Below are 16193 nucleotides of genomic sequence, written 5' to 3' on the forward strand. Positions count from 1 at the left end.
GAGACATGGATTATTATGTAAGTGAATCTATGTCAGCCCCCTTGGGGCTGTAAAAATGCATGCTATGAGAGATTTGACTGTGGACTGGGAGCTATACACTTAAAAAGGTGATTGAAAGCTGGTTTTTGAGAATGGACATTTTTGGTCCTTCTCAGAAGCTATTTATGTATAAAAGCAGTTATGCCACCAAAACAGATCTGACTTTTTAGGGAATTAGTAGCATGGGGTTCTACTTGATGATAGCCGCCCTGACGACTTCTGAAGTTGATCAAGGGGGATAAGTCAAGCGGCATTATTTGGATCCTGTATTGTATGAAGTAACATGATAACTGGCCTTCGACAACCCATATACCAGCCCTACATACTCTTTCCTTTGTTATGTTTCACCAAGTTTATTTTCTATTTACTCATGGAACTCTCAAATATTCCTTTATATAAACTATAACATCTGATTATATTTCTTAAGTTTTTTTTATTTTGAATAGTAAGTTTTGTATCCTTGTCAAAGTTGTGGACCATTAAGTCCAAATTTCATTCCAGTACTATTATTTCATTTATAATTTAATTCATTTGTCAATACATAGTGATCTTACATTTGTGTAGCACTAATATAAAATAAAACAAATGATGTAGGGGGTGAATTTGACTACAATATGTTTACTTTTGTAAATGTCTCAATGTACCTCCATTACAATAATATGCTAATACAAATAAAATTAAAAGAATAAAATAAACACCAGCAGCATCTATTGTCTTTATTTTCACATCCATACTATTTTTAATTACAGTGTATCAAATGTAAAGCTACTTTATTACAAATTCCAAAACAGAGTAAATATTTGTGTTCAAAGATTACCTAGAAAATTAAACATGTAAAATTCAATGATATTTACTCTCTCATCTAATTGAAGATGAAAATTTTATATGTTGATTCCCATAGACATGGCAAATTTTCTAATGCTGAAGTTTTCTAGATAATTAAAAAATAAATAAGAATTAAATTATTTTCTTATTAAATACTAAAAGATTTTCATGTTACTTTTATTAGTGCATAATAATTATACAGAATAGCAGGTTTAGTGACGTTTTCATACAATCACATACCATACTTTGATTATATCCACCCCCATTACCCTTCACTCCTCTTTCCCTCATATCCCTTTCATCTTTACTTCGACTTTCATGTCATTTGTCATTTTATTTAATTTTTGATTCCATATATGAGAGAAATCATGTGAAGCTTGTCTTTCTGAATCTGGTTTATTTCTCTTAACATGATTTTCAGTTCCATTCACTTTCCTGCAAATGAAATGTGTTTGTCCTCTTACAAAGAAAAGGTGGGCATTTTCTTTATCCATTCACCAATTTGTGAGTTAGGATGATTTCATAACTTGGGTGCAGCCACGACAAACATAGGTGTGCAAGTACCTCTGTTCTCTGTTTTTTAAAGAGGCCGTCTTTTCTCCAGTTTATCTTGTTGATACCTTTGTTGAGAATCAGACAGCTGTTTATTTTTGGATCCTCTATCCTATTCTGTAGGCCCACAGGTCTGCTTTATGACAATACCAGGTTGTTATTCCAGTTCTTACGTACGCTCCTTTACAAAAAATAATATTTTCAATACAATTCTATGAATTCTGTCTCTAAGTGAAGTATCTGTTAATAAAAAATTGATACTTGAAACAGAGCATGTTTTAATATATATAAAGTTGTTAGACATTTATTTTGTAACTAGTAGTCTTCTAAGAAAAAAATTGTTGTAAGTTCAGAAATAGTTCTAATTCAGAAGTCCTTCATTGCTAAAAATGAGAAGCAAAACCAGATGTGATCATCTCTTCATATTATCTTGGTATAGAAATAAAATTTGGGAAACCCAAGGTCACATATTACTGTGATAAAATGGTAAAAGATGCAGTTTCCCTCTTCCTTCCCATTTTACTAGAAAATTTCTTTAAATTTTCCTTGCATGAAAAGAATTATAATTTTAACAAAAGTATTTAAAATTCTTCTTGTAAAACATTCATGATGATAGATATCATAATTTATGTACATTACTTATATTTTATAGGACTCAGGTCCTTGTGCCTGTTAGTTAGGCACTCCATTACTTGAGCCACGCACCCCCAGTCCATGATATATTCTTTTTCTTTTACATTTTATTAGCATGTAACAGTTACATCAGTGGATACATTGTGATATTTACATATGTGCTTACAATATACCTATAATCTTAGTAAGATTTACCCCCCTCTGTCATTCTCCCTCATCCTCCTTCCCACTTAGAATAATTTTTGCAGGTTTCATTCTTCTATTTTCATATACTCTTAAATCAGCTAGGAAGGTGATGTAAAACTTTATTGAGCATTCCTACAAACCAAAAATGCCTATCTGCTAGGTGAACTCATACTTTATAGCATAAAGAATTGTGGTCACCAGAAAGTGTATGTACCAAGGATGACTAGATTTAGGATTCAGTGATTGATTGAGTGATCAGTTCTAGTTTCACTTACAATTTTGGAATTTGTAGTTAAAACTGCTTTCTCAACCCTTTTTATTTCTGAAAAGTGTCTTTAATTAGGTAATATACCAGACATTGCATCATCATACACCTTATTAATTCATGATGTCTTCTGAAGTTCACCTGTATTCCTTTTCCTTAGAATATTTACCTTTACCTTTTGCTGGCATTTTTGAGTCTGGACAGCATTTCTCTTATTTGATCTATTATTAGTGTTGCATGGAGAAAGGACCACTTAGCCCCTTTGCTGCCAAGATATTTGACTAGTTTATGAATATTACCAAATAACAAAACGTCATAAGCAGAAGAATAAGGTTTTCTGTGATAAATATTTTGGAATGAGATGTGAGAGTTTTGTGTTAAGGCATTCATATTCATTAATTTGAGATTATCCCTCCTCCAGTGATAAGAAAACTAAAATTGGATACAACATGGAACATTGCAATGCAGTAAGAAAATTTAATGTGTCACACAGAAGCCTTTTCAACAGATACTTTATGCTATGTACTTCTATGTCTCAAGCATAATGACATCAAAAACAAATTTTAAAAAATCTGTGAGACCCTAACCCTGTCCTTTTATACTAATCTTGGATCCTAGTAATACAAATATTTCTTAAAGGAAATCCTGTTTTAGGCACATGCTTACTTATATAAAGTACTACAAATTCTAGTATCATAATATTTAATAAATACTTTTAAAATTATATGATATTTATGATGTCATTTAATTAGAAATACAAATTGGTGAAAACTTCACCTTAAATAGTAAACTGAAATAAAAGCTAAGTAAAACATAGAAACAACTTGTATCATATATCTACTTTTATTATTAAAAACTGAATCCCAAATAGTAAGATGAGAAGAAATGGAAAGAAAAAGGAAGGGAAGGAAAGTAGTAAATTGTCAGAAAGGATGACACAAGAGAGGCTATAAAAAGACACATGTTTTAAGACTCCCCCTCCTGCAGCATCTCAGGAACTAGTAAAATGAAAGTTAGAAGAAGAGTCCAGACAGATCTTACTAATCAATTTTCACTTTATGAGGAATACCAAGAAAACTAGTAAGAAAATATGACTTTTGGAACTTCTAGACCCTCTGTCACGGTTAGTCTGTTGGGGAAAAAAAGGTATGACTTCACTGGAATAGTGGTGTAACATCTGCTACAGCTCTAATTCCCTCTGATAGAGAATCCATAGTGATTAACATCTCCTAAAAAGAGCAAACCACCATCCATGCAGCTGAGGAAACATTTTGAAAGTGGAACGCTTGTGGAATTTTGATGAAGATAGTTGCACCCAGCAAGGTAGTGTGTTTCTTTGCAACATGGAAAAAGAGGGCTAAAATTCCTTCCTTTTCACTGTTGTTTGGCCATAGTCCAGGTCTTAAACAGCATTGCTCTTCCCGTGTGTGTGTCCACTCTCAATGCAGAGGTAGAAACTGCCCTGGTGTCATCAGTGGTGCTTGTGTGCTTACATTTAACATCAGAAAATATTCTATGGCGGAATGTAGCTATCTTAGTCTATTTTGTGCTTTATAACAGAATACCCAAGACTGGGTCATTTTTAGTGACTAGAAATGTGTTTTCTTTACAGTTCTGGAGGATGGGAAGGTCAAGACCAAGGCACTGGTGAGGATTTGCTTACTGAACCACCCTATGATAGAATGTGAGAGGGCAAACAGGCAAAAGGAGTCTGAATGTGTCCTTTATGATAACATTAATCTCACCCATTTAGGTGGACCTCTCATGGCCCTATCACTTCTGAAAGGTCCTACATCCTACCATCACCACAATGGCAAACAAATTTCAGCACAAGTTTTGGAGAAAATAAACACTCAAACCACAGCATTCTACCCTGATCTACCAACACTTTATGTCCTTCTCACATATAACATACATCCTGTCCAAACCAGTAGCCCTGATAATCTTAAATTGCTTCAGTATCAATTCCTAAATCCCAAATCTCATCTAAATATCATATGGATAAAACAAAAGGTATGATTCATTGTGAGGCAAATCCTACTTCAGCTGTAAGCTTTGAAACTAAAACAAGTTATAACCTCTAAAATACACTGGAAAGAAAGGCATAGGACAAATATTCCTACTTCTTGAAGAATAAATAGGCATGAAAACAGGAAAAAGAAGTCCCAAGCAAGTGTAAAATCCAACAGAAGAAAGTATATTAGGTCTTAAGGCTTGAGACTATTCTTTGACTCCAAGTTCTGCCATCTGGACATAACTATGGGAGGGGTTAGACCCTCAAAATTCCTGTTTGCCTCAGCCCTGTGGCATTGCTGGGCACAGCCCACATTCTAGCCCTCAAAGTTTGGAGTCAGGTGTCTGTGGTTTTCCCAAGCATAAGCTACACACTAGTGTTTCTATACTGTTGGGATCTATGGTTTAGGATAGATCTACTACCATGTCTCTACCAGACATACTTACTGGGGACCTTGTTGACCCCTAGTGGTGATGCTCTGTCCTATAAGAAGTCTCCCTCTGGAGGGGGCAGAGTGGGGGGTAAGGGAGGGGGTGGGGGCACGGGGGAGAAATGACCCAAGCTTTGTATGCAATATGAATAATAAAACAATAAAAAAAAGATTGCATCATTTTGGTAAAGGCCAAAATTTAAAAAAAGAGTCTCCCTCTGGAACCCAAGGCTGTCTGCTACATCTGTAGAAATCTAGGTAGAGGAAATTGTGCTTCTGTAGAATTTGTGCCATGTGAGCACTGCCAAGATTTGTGCCTTCTAGAACAGTTACTCTAGTCACACCTGAGTGCACTTGAGCCATTCCTGGGACAGCTGAAGAGTGCTGTGTCAGAACTATGAAAGCAGATGATTGAGACAGCACAAGACAGCAAATTTTGAAATTTTGAAGTTCTGAGGATGCCCTAGACCCCCTGTCTTGAAATCTCACCCTCAAAACTATACATTTTGGAGCCAACGGTCAAAGAGTAGACTTCAAGATCTATGAAATATCTTCAGCGTCATTCTCTCATTGTCTTGAAGAACCACATCTCATTTCCTGCTATCCACACTAAAATATTTATCAAAGCCACCCTTGGGTCTCCCTCTTATACTTTTTCAGTCTTTACAAGGTTAGGCTAGGGACTATCCAAATCTCTAAACTCCTCTTCTGATTTATTGATAAATTCCACGTGTAATCATTTGTCTCTTCTTACATTTCACCGTATGCAGTTTAAAGAAGCCATGCAGTCTCTTGCTTTGCTGCTTACATATATTTTCTGCCAGATATCCTAGCTCACTGTTCTAAATTATGTCTTCCATAATGCCCTTACAGATGAACAAAATTTAACCAAATTCTTTGCCACTTTATAAGAAGGATGGTTTTTATCACTGTGACAAAATACCTGAGAAACAACTCAGGAAGGATTTATTTTAACTCATTCTTTCAGAGATTTCAGTCCATGATCACTTGGTTCCTTCATTTCTAGGCCAATGGTGAGGCTGAATATCATGGCAGAAGGGTGTGGCATGGGACAGGCACACACCACATGGGAGTCAGGAAGCAGATAAAGACAGGAAGGGGGCCAGACTCAAGGTATACCCTTCAAAGGCACACTCCCAGTGACTTTCTTCCTCCAACAGGCTTTACCTCCTTACTTCCATCACCTCCCAATAATGTCATAAAATTACAAATCCATCAGTGGATCATCCATTGGTTATATCACAGCATTCATGATTCATTCATCTCCACAAAGCCCTATCAGTTGACAATCAAGCTGTTCAAACATTAGCTTTGGGAGCACTTTAGATTCAAATCATAACCTTCCTCCAGTTTCAAGTACCTTGTTCTTCATTTCCATTTGAGACTTCACCAAAATCACCTTTGCCATTCTAATTATTACCAATATTCTGATTATAACCACTTCAGCCATCTCAGAAGTCTGAAATTTTTCTACAGCACTTCTCTTCTTCTAAACCTCACAGAATCACTCTTGACACTATATTCATGGCAACATAGGCTTCTTTTCTAGCCTTCACTTCAAAACTGTTTCTGCCTCTGCCCATTATTCAGTTACAAAGGCAGTTCCACATTTGCCAATAGTTTTTGTCATAACAACATCGACTTCTCTACTACCATTTTCTGTCCCGATCTATTCTTTGTGTTGCAACGACAGAATACCTAAGATATTCTTTTTCTTCTTTTTTTTTTTCCAGCACTGAGATTGAACTCAATTCCTTGCCCTTGCTAACAAGTGCTCTCTACCACTAGAGCTACCCACCCAGTTCTCTTGTTCTTATTTTATTTTTAAAATAAGGTATGGAGGTAACTTTGCCAGGAATGACTTCAAACTAATGATATTCCTGCCTCCATCTCCCAAGTAGCTGGAATTACAGACATATGTCACCACACCTGGCTGAGACTCTTTAATTTTTAAAGATTATTAACTTGTTTCCAGTTCTGGACGCTGGAGGGCCCAAGATCAAGGTACTGACAGTTTTGCTGTCTGGTGAAGGTCTGGTTTCTGCTTTCATATGAAACCTTAGATATTGCATCCTGTGAAGAGGAAGATCACTATTATTTACATGGCATAAGCGCATAAGGGAAGAAGCCTGTCCACAGAAGACTTTTCATAGTGGTATTAATATTTTCATGAGAATGGATGCTTTTGAGCTACCTAAATACCCCCCACTAGGCCAACATTTCAGAGCAATTATATTGGGGATTAATTCCAAGGCATAAACTTGGAGGAGGTAAAAAAACCAAGCCATAGCACTAGCAAGATGGGGTCTCCTATGACATTAACAGTTACTGGGATACCCCACCAAAACCCTTATTCAGGGGGCATTTGCTCTTCCAGATATTAGGAGAATTGACTGCTGGTGGTTTATAAATTAGACTAAAGCTGGGAATGGGAGTCTGCTGAGGTTCAGTTGATTGATCAAGGATGCAAAGATTGGTTCCCTTGCTCCAGGTTGGGAAAATGTTGCCAGATTTTCTCAGCATTCTCTATGTGGATGCTTTAGGTCTATTTCCAACAACCACACTGTAGTTAACCAAACTGTCTATGCCTAACCCTACTTCCTTTATTTACACAGTTTTCTCCCTATTTCACCCCTAAATAACTCTACTAAGCAAAAAATTTGTTTGAAAGCCTACTTTCCTGGGTATACCCCCAAAGACTGGCTCCCATTTCCTTAAATGTAAAATCGAGGGTCTTCAGTATGATAATTTTTAAAACACTTCTTGGCTTTAATTTTCTGTGACTCTAAACTATATTTCTCACTTCTCACTGTCAACTTTGCTTACTTTATTGTGATATGGACTGAGAAAATTGGTCAAATCAATCTCAATCAATAAATGAATTATGATCGAATCAATCTCAATCAATAAATGAATTATCTGCTGAATGAAGAGTTTGAGTTTTAGTGGATGGGCTTTCAGTTGTCATAGAAGTCACAAAGACACATTCTTTAAAAATTGCTCATGATTCTGGGATACATCCTGGATAACTGATGTAGTAGATAATGACTGTAAGATAATTACAATTTATGTTGAACAAAGATACTGTGCAAATGCTGTGAAATACACAATTAAGAATTAGTAGAAGAACCTACATAGTTTTTACAATTTAAGTCGTGTGCTTTTGTAGAACATTTTGTAAAAAGAAAGTGGTAACAAATCTGGAGTTTTGAACCCCAGATCCAAATTTCTGGGCTTCCACATGTCAAGTCTTTCCAAGCCACCTGTTCCCTCACCCCCATTTACCAAACAAAGAGACATGGTGAAGGGCAGAGAAAGGAGATTTATTGCATGTTGAGGGACATGCCTTAGGGAGGTAATGTAAACACTTGAGCCCATCTTTAGCCATCTTCAGGGTGCAGAAGTGAACTTTAGCTTTAAATAGATAAAGAATTAGAGGGAGAAAATGAAAGGCATACATAGTTAAACAGTCCCAGTCATAAGTATGGTCTGGTTTGCCATTATATTGGCTCTGCCTTTAAAAAAAAATCAAACTGAAATGCTATTTAGTGCTAGACAAAAATAAATGAATTAAGTCATTCCAAGTTTTCACAAATCACACAATATACAAGCACACATCAATGAAAGATCTAATGATAAATTAACATACTATCAAACTTTTCTACTTAATTTGAATTTGTATATCTATACAAGTGTTTTACTTAATTCTGTATAAAAGTTTATGAAACATTAGCAATTGGGGCAAAATCAAGAAGAATAGTAAACAACATCAAAAAATAAACTTTTATCCCAAATCCCATAGAAAGGGATGAGTGAGTGAGCAGACTAACTACAGCTTTGTGTGTGATCACAGGTGCAACAGAATGAAGAAAGAAACCAAAAACTTTAAGCATACAATATTAATGATAAATGAATGGCATTATCAACACATTCAAAATTCAAAGGAGACAAATTTAAGTAAAACTCTGCATTGTGATTAACATTAAGACAAATGTACGAGGAACACACCATCTGGTGGCCAAATCTCACTGCAGAAGTAGCAGAGATCAGAGAGTCACACCAGATGTGATCAAGGTTTCTTTATTCATTTGCATGGACACTCAAAGAATGTTTAAACTGTTATTTAAAACTATTACGAGACAAATATTTTAGAATTCTCCTTGTGTCCTAAGACCTCATCCTTGTCTCCACTCAGGTTCTAACTAACCAAGTCAGTTCCGATGTTTCAAAGGGCTCCAGAGAAGTTGTCATGGCTGTCATCACTTGAGGGAAGCAGTCTGGTTCCAAGGCGTGATTACTTCTGCTCCAGGGTGCAACCTCATCAGTACAGGTAACTGCCCTCATTTGGAGGGGTGCTCTGTCCTGCAAGGCTCTGCTGTTCCTTGGAGGTAGTTTTGGTCCTTTGTCATAAAGATGATATCATTCATTCCTGTCCTTCCTTGATTCCAAGATGGCTGCAGAAGAGAATGTCTTGGAGCAAAGAACACCAGATACAAAATTAGACAGAGAAGCCAAGATTTTCTCCTGATTTTAGTTGATTCGTGGGCTCAAATAAGGAGTAAATGTTTTTCAACAAAAGCAGTTTAAAGGCCTCTTTTAGTAGTAGATAGAATAGTTCAATTGTGCCTTAAGCATTGTAATGTTTAAATACTTATTTAAATATGAAATATCTAAATATATGCACTTATAAGTAAATGTAAAAAAGATAAAATAAAATAAAAAAGGAAAATATACATAAACTTTTTAAAAAGTGGGTGAATAAACATGGATATAAGTTAAAACTTAGTAATTAAAGCAACGTTGTTTTTAGATAAAAGTACCTAAAACAAAGATATCCAGACAATCAAAGTATTCTATTTACAGATGACTTTTAATAAGAACATTTAGTATTTTACTGAATCTCTGGAAAGCCAGCAAATATCAGAAGAAAGGACACAAAGAGAGCTTTAAAAAATGTAAGAAAAGTTCAAAACCACACCTGCTGTATATTGCAGACCTATGATATAAATGAAATATGTAACTTCTTAGGAAACCACTTTTCTTAAAGGTTGATACATAGTTACTGTAAATTCCAACTTTTAAAGTGCATTAAAGGATTCTCATGAAATTTTACAGATTAGATTCTATTCTGCAATCATATCCATGATAGAATAATTCACAAGATCCTTAATGTTAGACGCTACGTTCAACTATAACTGTTGACACTTCAAAGTCATTTAACTTCTAGAAAAAGTTACTTTCAGAGTAGCTATGGTTCTCAGGGCCTTTTATTTGGGTTTTAAGTACTGTAGTATAAATGATATATTGTAAAAAATGCCACAGGCCCAGGTGACTGTGTGGATTCTTACAGCTATCAAAAGTTTTACTTGCTAAGTTGATATGACCAGAAACTGACAAGTTCTAGGAATAAGGAAAAATGCAACTTCTCAATGCTTTTGAAAATGACAGGTTCAAATGATGAATTTATCTCAATCAGATGAACTATATAGCCCTATCTGCACTTCAACTAGTGACAAAAGTCCTGGCGATATTTGTTAATATTCTCCCATTTAAAAATGTGTAAAGACAACCAATAGTTATTTCACACTGAGACTGAAAGGAAGTCCAAAATTACTGTAGTTAAAGAGGAAAATTATTAATAATGGAAATTTTATGTTGCTCACAAAAAAACATTCCAAAGCTTTCATGTATTCTAGTCTGTCAAGCACAGATAGCCCCTTGTGAAAAAATTATTTTACTTTTCAATACCTTCCTCATTAAGATAAAAGAATTTGTCCTGGACATAGGAATCCTTTATTTTTACACCAATTTAGAATATTTTATGCCCTAGGACTTATTAAATCTTGTCACACTCTTAAAATCTTTTTCATAAAGATTTTATTCATTTAGTCTGAACATATGGAAAACTTTCAAAGTAGAAACTAATTATGAGAGACATGAAAGTGAAACTTTGTGATAAACAAAACAGAAAATCTCCAGCCTTCTATCAGGCAATCTCAACATAGACACAACTCAATTTTGTAAACTCAGTGCTGTCTTACTAAACATTAGGAATTTTTTATCTGTTTTGTTGTATGTTTTTATCACTCAGAAAGCAAAAACTGGTGATCTCTAATATAGAAATACAAAATGACCTCAAGTTGCAAGTTCAAGGCCAACCCAAGTGAAGTTCAAGAGACCCTATTTGAAAAACAAGAGAGAATTAGCTGGACACAATGGTCCATGCCTCCCAGCAATGTAGGAGGCTGAATCCAGAGGCTAAGGTTCCAAGCCAATCCAGGCAAGAAGTTTAGGAGACATCCATCTCAACAGAAAACTGTGCATGTTGACACTTGTCTGTCACTCCAGCTACTACAAGAAGTGTAAGTGAGATCATGGTCCAAACTGACCCAGGAAAAAACAGGACTATCTCAAAAATAATCAGAGCAAAGGCATCTTGAGGTATGGCTAAAGTGGTCAAGTGCCTCCCAAATAAGCACAAATCTCTGAGCTCCAACCCCTTGTGTGCACACAGACACACACACACACACACACACACAGAGAGAGAGAGAGAGAGAGAGAGAAACAGAAAGAAAAGGGCTGGCAATGTAGCTCAAGATGTCAAGTACTTGCCTAGTAAGCATGAGGCCCTGGGATCAATTCCTAGTCCTGGAAAAAAATTAAATAAATAAATAAAAGTTTGGAACTGAAGTTGAAACTCAATATTGCTATTTGTAGTTCTATTTTTATCAAATGTCAAAAAAATCATACACACTAAAATAATCTGTCACATGATCACCACTCAACAATTTTTGTTGAACGAATGAGCAAATGAATTTAATTTAGCATAGTTAATTGACACATTCCTGTCAATATTTATTAATATAAAGGTAAATATTTTTTCCTTGAGATATTTTTACAGTAAGGTAGTGTGATTACATGTAAAGACTACTCCTGCTTAAGAAATAAATTTTTGTATTGTGAGATATCAAAACAAACATCCTCTATGTCTTTTGTACAATTTATATCCCTCACTTCCCACAATGATCGCTCCTTAGTTCCAAAGATGATTTTACTAAGCTTTCCTAAGACTCATACCCTCACCTTTAAAAAACATGTAACACCTCCTGCGCTAGTTATCAGTTGATTGCCCCTCAGTTCTAAATTCACTCTCATTGCCTACTCCGTAAAAATGGAATTGGGCTCTTCAGTTTTCTTCTTTCAGCTTTCAGTGAAGAGTGCTGGGGGGACAGGGCAGAAAGAGAAGGCTGTACTTTGTGACTCCAGGTACAGGTTCCTCTAGCATAACAGGTCTTTACTGTGTCCACCCTCTGTGCTGACCATACCACCTCCAGCCCTGGTTCCTACAGTACCTGTTGGTCAGCAATAGCTTCCTGTGGCACTATATCAGACAATTTCATAGATTAGTGTCATAGCAAGGCACCTCCTCACAAAGAACTTTTTCTTGTACCCTAAAAGACAGCAAGGTCTACCACCATCACACTACCACAGTTCAATCACTCAGCTATTCAGTGAAAGCCTCACCAAAATCCCTGAATAGCAGTCCTAGAGACAAGTTTCTTCATTGGGGTGCTACCTGGCTACTCTTTATGGCTTGTGCTCATGTATTTTTAGAATTGTTTCGTGTTCACAAGATACATACCTTGTTTTGCCTGTATCCTACTTTTTTCTCTCTTTGTGTGTGTGTGTGTGTGTGTGTGTGTGTGTGTGTGTGTGTGTGTGAGACCAGGGTTTGAACTCTTGCCTTTCTGCTTGCAAAAGCAGGAACTTTGTCCTTTGAGCCACATCTCCAGTCCGTTCTGCTCTGGTTTTTTTCAGGATGGAGTCTCATGAACTATTTGCTCAGGTTGCCTCAAACTGCAATCCTCCTGGTCTCAGCATCACCAAATAGCTAGTATTACAAGCTCCTGTTTTATTGAATTATTTATATTAAATGTGGACTCTCGCTGACACGATTGCATTTCAGGATTCTGCCTACTTAATATTTGTAAACTATTTGATTTTTTGTTATATAATGTTCACTCCACAACTACTTTTTTTTCTTCTTATATTTGAGAAGTCAATATCATTACATGAATTTTGTGTGTGTCAGAAGTAAAATTTAATTTAATAAAATACTTTGCATGTAGGAATAATGTCAACCTGTCAAATGAGTTAAATTTTCTACTCAAATATATTGGCATTTTAATTGTAAGGAGAACCCCAAAGTGAAGTGTGAACGACTACATTAGGAGAAGATCTGAGCAACTTTTATTGTTTAACATGACTAACATCTTTCCAGTCTTTATCTATTTATTCATGGCACCTACTGTGTCCCAATCATTGTCATAGGTACCAGGGAAATCAGAGTAATTGGGAATCCAGGATGCAATGGTATTAAAGCAAAGTAAAAATACTTCTGTATATAATGCAAAGGTCAAGATAAGGGAGGTAATAACAAGACTATATATAAGATAGGGAAACACCTAAAGTTTTTAAGTCCTTATTCATACATGAAAGATGGTGAGGAGTGAGAGGTTCCTCAGAGAAGTCTTCCTAGAGAAGGAATATTGATAAGACCAAGTTGGAAAATTGACTTGAAGTTAAAAATTATATTTAACCAGACTAAAAGGTCAATCATTGAGCAGTGCATTGTAGACAAAGCATATGATAGAGATTAAAGATCATGATAGAGAAGCATAAAAATATAAGCATAGCAATCAGTCCTTGATGGCTAGTTACTTGACCACATAAAAGAGGAATGACAGAAAGTGGAGAAAGTAGACTTTGACACCTAAGCACCTAACATGCCATTCTAAGATGTCTGAATTTTTAACTATGGGGCAGAAGAAGGTGACTGAAGATATTAGCAGAGACAATAACACTAAAAAATGTATTTTCAGAAGACCTTAATAATAAAGAGAAATTACTTGGCAGGCTAGAAAATACATAGCAAACTTTGGAAACACAATGAAGTAGAGAGAACAAAGGAGGAAGATTAAAGAGACATTCAGGAGAAAGAGTCAATGCGCTAAGTTAATAATTGGATGGACGGATATAGAGAATGAGTCATTATGACCCCTGTGATCCTGGTTTATGCAACACATGAACTTATATAATGGAGGGGAAATTGAAAGATAATGTGTGAGGGTGACATGGAAAGATATGGTTTATTTATTTCTGACCTGGTTAAATCTGAATACAGGATACCTGTTATATGTAATAAGAATTTAGTTATTTTTATTTAACATTCAATACAGTGATTTAGGTGAATGTATATGATATATATTAGCTTACCATCAATATATTTAATGAAGGTGGAATCAAGAAAAATCACATTAGGAGTAATTTTTAAAATAGAAGGTGCTAACATCAACGTTCTATTGCCACAATAATGCTGCACTTTCAAACAACTGAAACATCTTACTGGCATTCAACAATACCATTGATTTTTGGCTCTTACTTCTCTGGATAAGCTAGGAATCAACTGATACAGGCTGTGTATAGCTGGGACTGGTTTCAAGATGCAATTTGGTCCTGGGTCTGTTCAATTGGTCTCAGCCTCCTTAGGTCTAATCAGGCAAAAGGTAAGAATGCAAAAAAGGTTAGCCTAAACAAGGGAGCACATTCTGAACCCCTGCTCACATGACATAGCTTAACATCCCAGTGACCAAAACAAATCACATGGCTAAGTAAGAAACAATCAGACAAGCATGGACACTGTGCTTGCTGCATGGTTCACTCTGTGGAGGGGACAGGTAAGTCATCACAAGTGATCTGTGTGATGAGTTGGACTGGGCTTATGAAGAAAAGTAGCAGGATGGGCACTTGAGCAGTATAATGAAGCCTGAGAAAGGAAAATCATTACATTTAAGAGAATTTGGGATTTCTAGAAAACATGGGGAATATGAGTCAAGTTAAAAACTGCATTTACTGTTGCGCTGAAACAAGGCAGTTTGTGGAGCGATGAACTCTTCCATGGCTTTGGTAAATGAATGTAAACATGAAGTCTTACTGTGGCTATAGTCTTTTTTTTCATTGAGTACTGTTCTTTCAGTACTTGTATATACTACTTTGTATTATTTGGGGTTTTATGTCAATAATCTCTCATTCCAATTACACTCCAGGTCTCTTGGTAATTGAGACTGTTTTACTGCTACTTGTAATGCCATAATTAACTTGAGTCTTTACTCTTAATGATCTTTAATGATGTTGATATCATTGCATCAAAAATATAGTGAGATAATGTAAACAAGTATTTAGCACAATGCCTGGCACAGAACAGTTGCTCAATAACTCTAAGTTTTCTTCCTCATTATATCTACAAATATTTCAAATAGCAAATGGAGGAAAGCAGGAAAAACTATGAAGGCATGACAATTTGTTTTTCCCATGAATTATTTTCATTGTTATATTTTAAAGTAGAAAATGCAACACTTAATGTAAAAGTGGAATTGTAATTGGAAATAGAATTTAAAAAACATGCATTTGCATGTACTTTTAATATATCTAAAATTATACTCTACATTAGTGAAAGAATACATAGACTAATATTGCTTAAGGATGCAGAGTAACTGTACAACAGTAAATACAGATGTATTTCAACTTGGGATGAGTGGACTCCTGTTTATTGACTTTGCTGTGATGCATGAGTGGTACACATTCAGTAGAAACATTACTTCAGGTTTCGAATCTTGGTCTTTTCCTGGGCTAGCGATATATAATAGAATACTCTTACATTGCTGGGCAGTAGTAAGAGAGCACAGCTCAGTCAGACTTGTGATCATGAAGGTTAGCAAGTACTCTGTGGAGCTCTGTGTTGCTATAATGTTGAGCAAGTTTTAAAAGCATTTTCAACTTACACTGGATCTATTGATATCATTTATTATTTCAACATACGAACTTATTTTCAAAACATATGTTGAAATATTTTCTCTCAGTGCCGTTTACCTTTCATTTTCTTAAAGATATCTTGTAATGACCAGAAGTTTTTATTTTGCAGAAACATGATGAATATCTTTTCTTTCTTTCTTTCTTTTTCTTTCCTTCCTTCTTTCTCTTTCTTTGTTTCTCTCCCTCTCTCTCTTTCTCTTCTCTCTCTCTCTCTCTCTCTCTCTCTCTCTCTCTCTCTCTCTCTCTCTCTCTCTCTCTCTCTCTCTCTCTCTCTCTCTCCTCTATATCTCTCTCTCTTCTTTTTCCTATGATGTCTAAAAGTAGCTTGTCTATCCCAGGACTCCAGGACTGTGAAG

The sequence above is a fragment of the Castor canadensis genome, chromosome 12 (genome assembly GCF_047511655.1).
Source record: "Castor canadensis chromosome 12, mCasCan1.hap1v2, whole genome shotgun sequence".
Taxonomy (NCBI): Eukaryota; Metazoa; Chordata; class Mammalia; order Rodentia; family Castoridae; genus Castor; species Castor canadensis.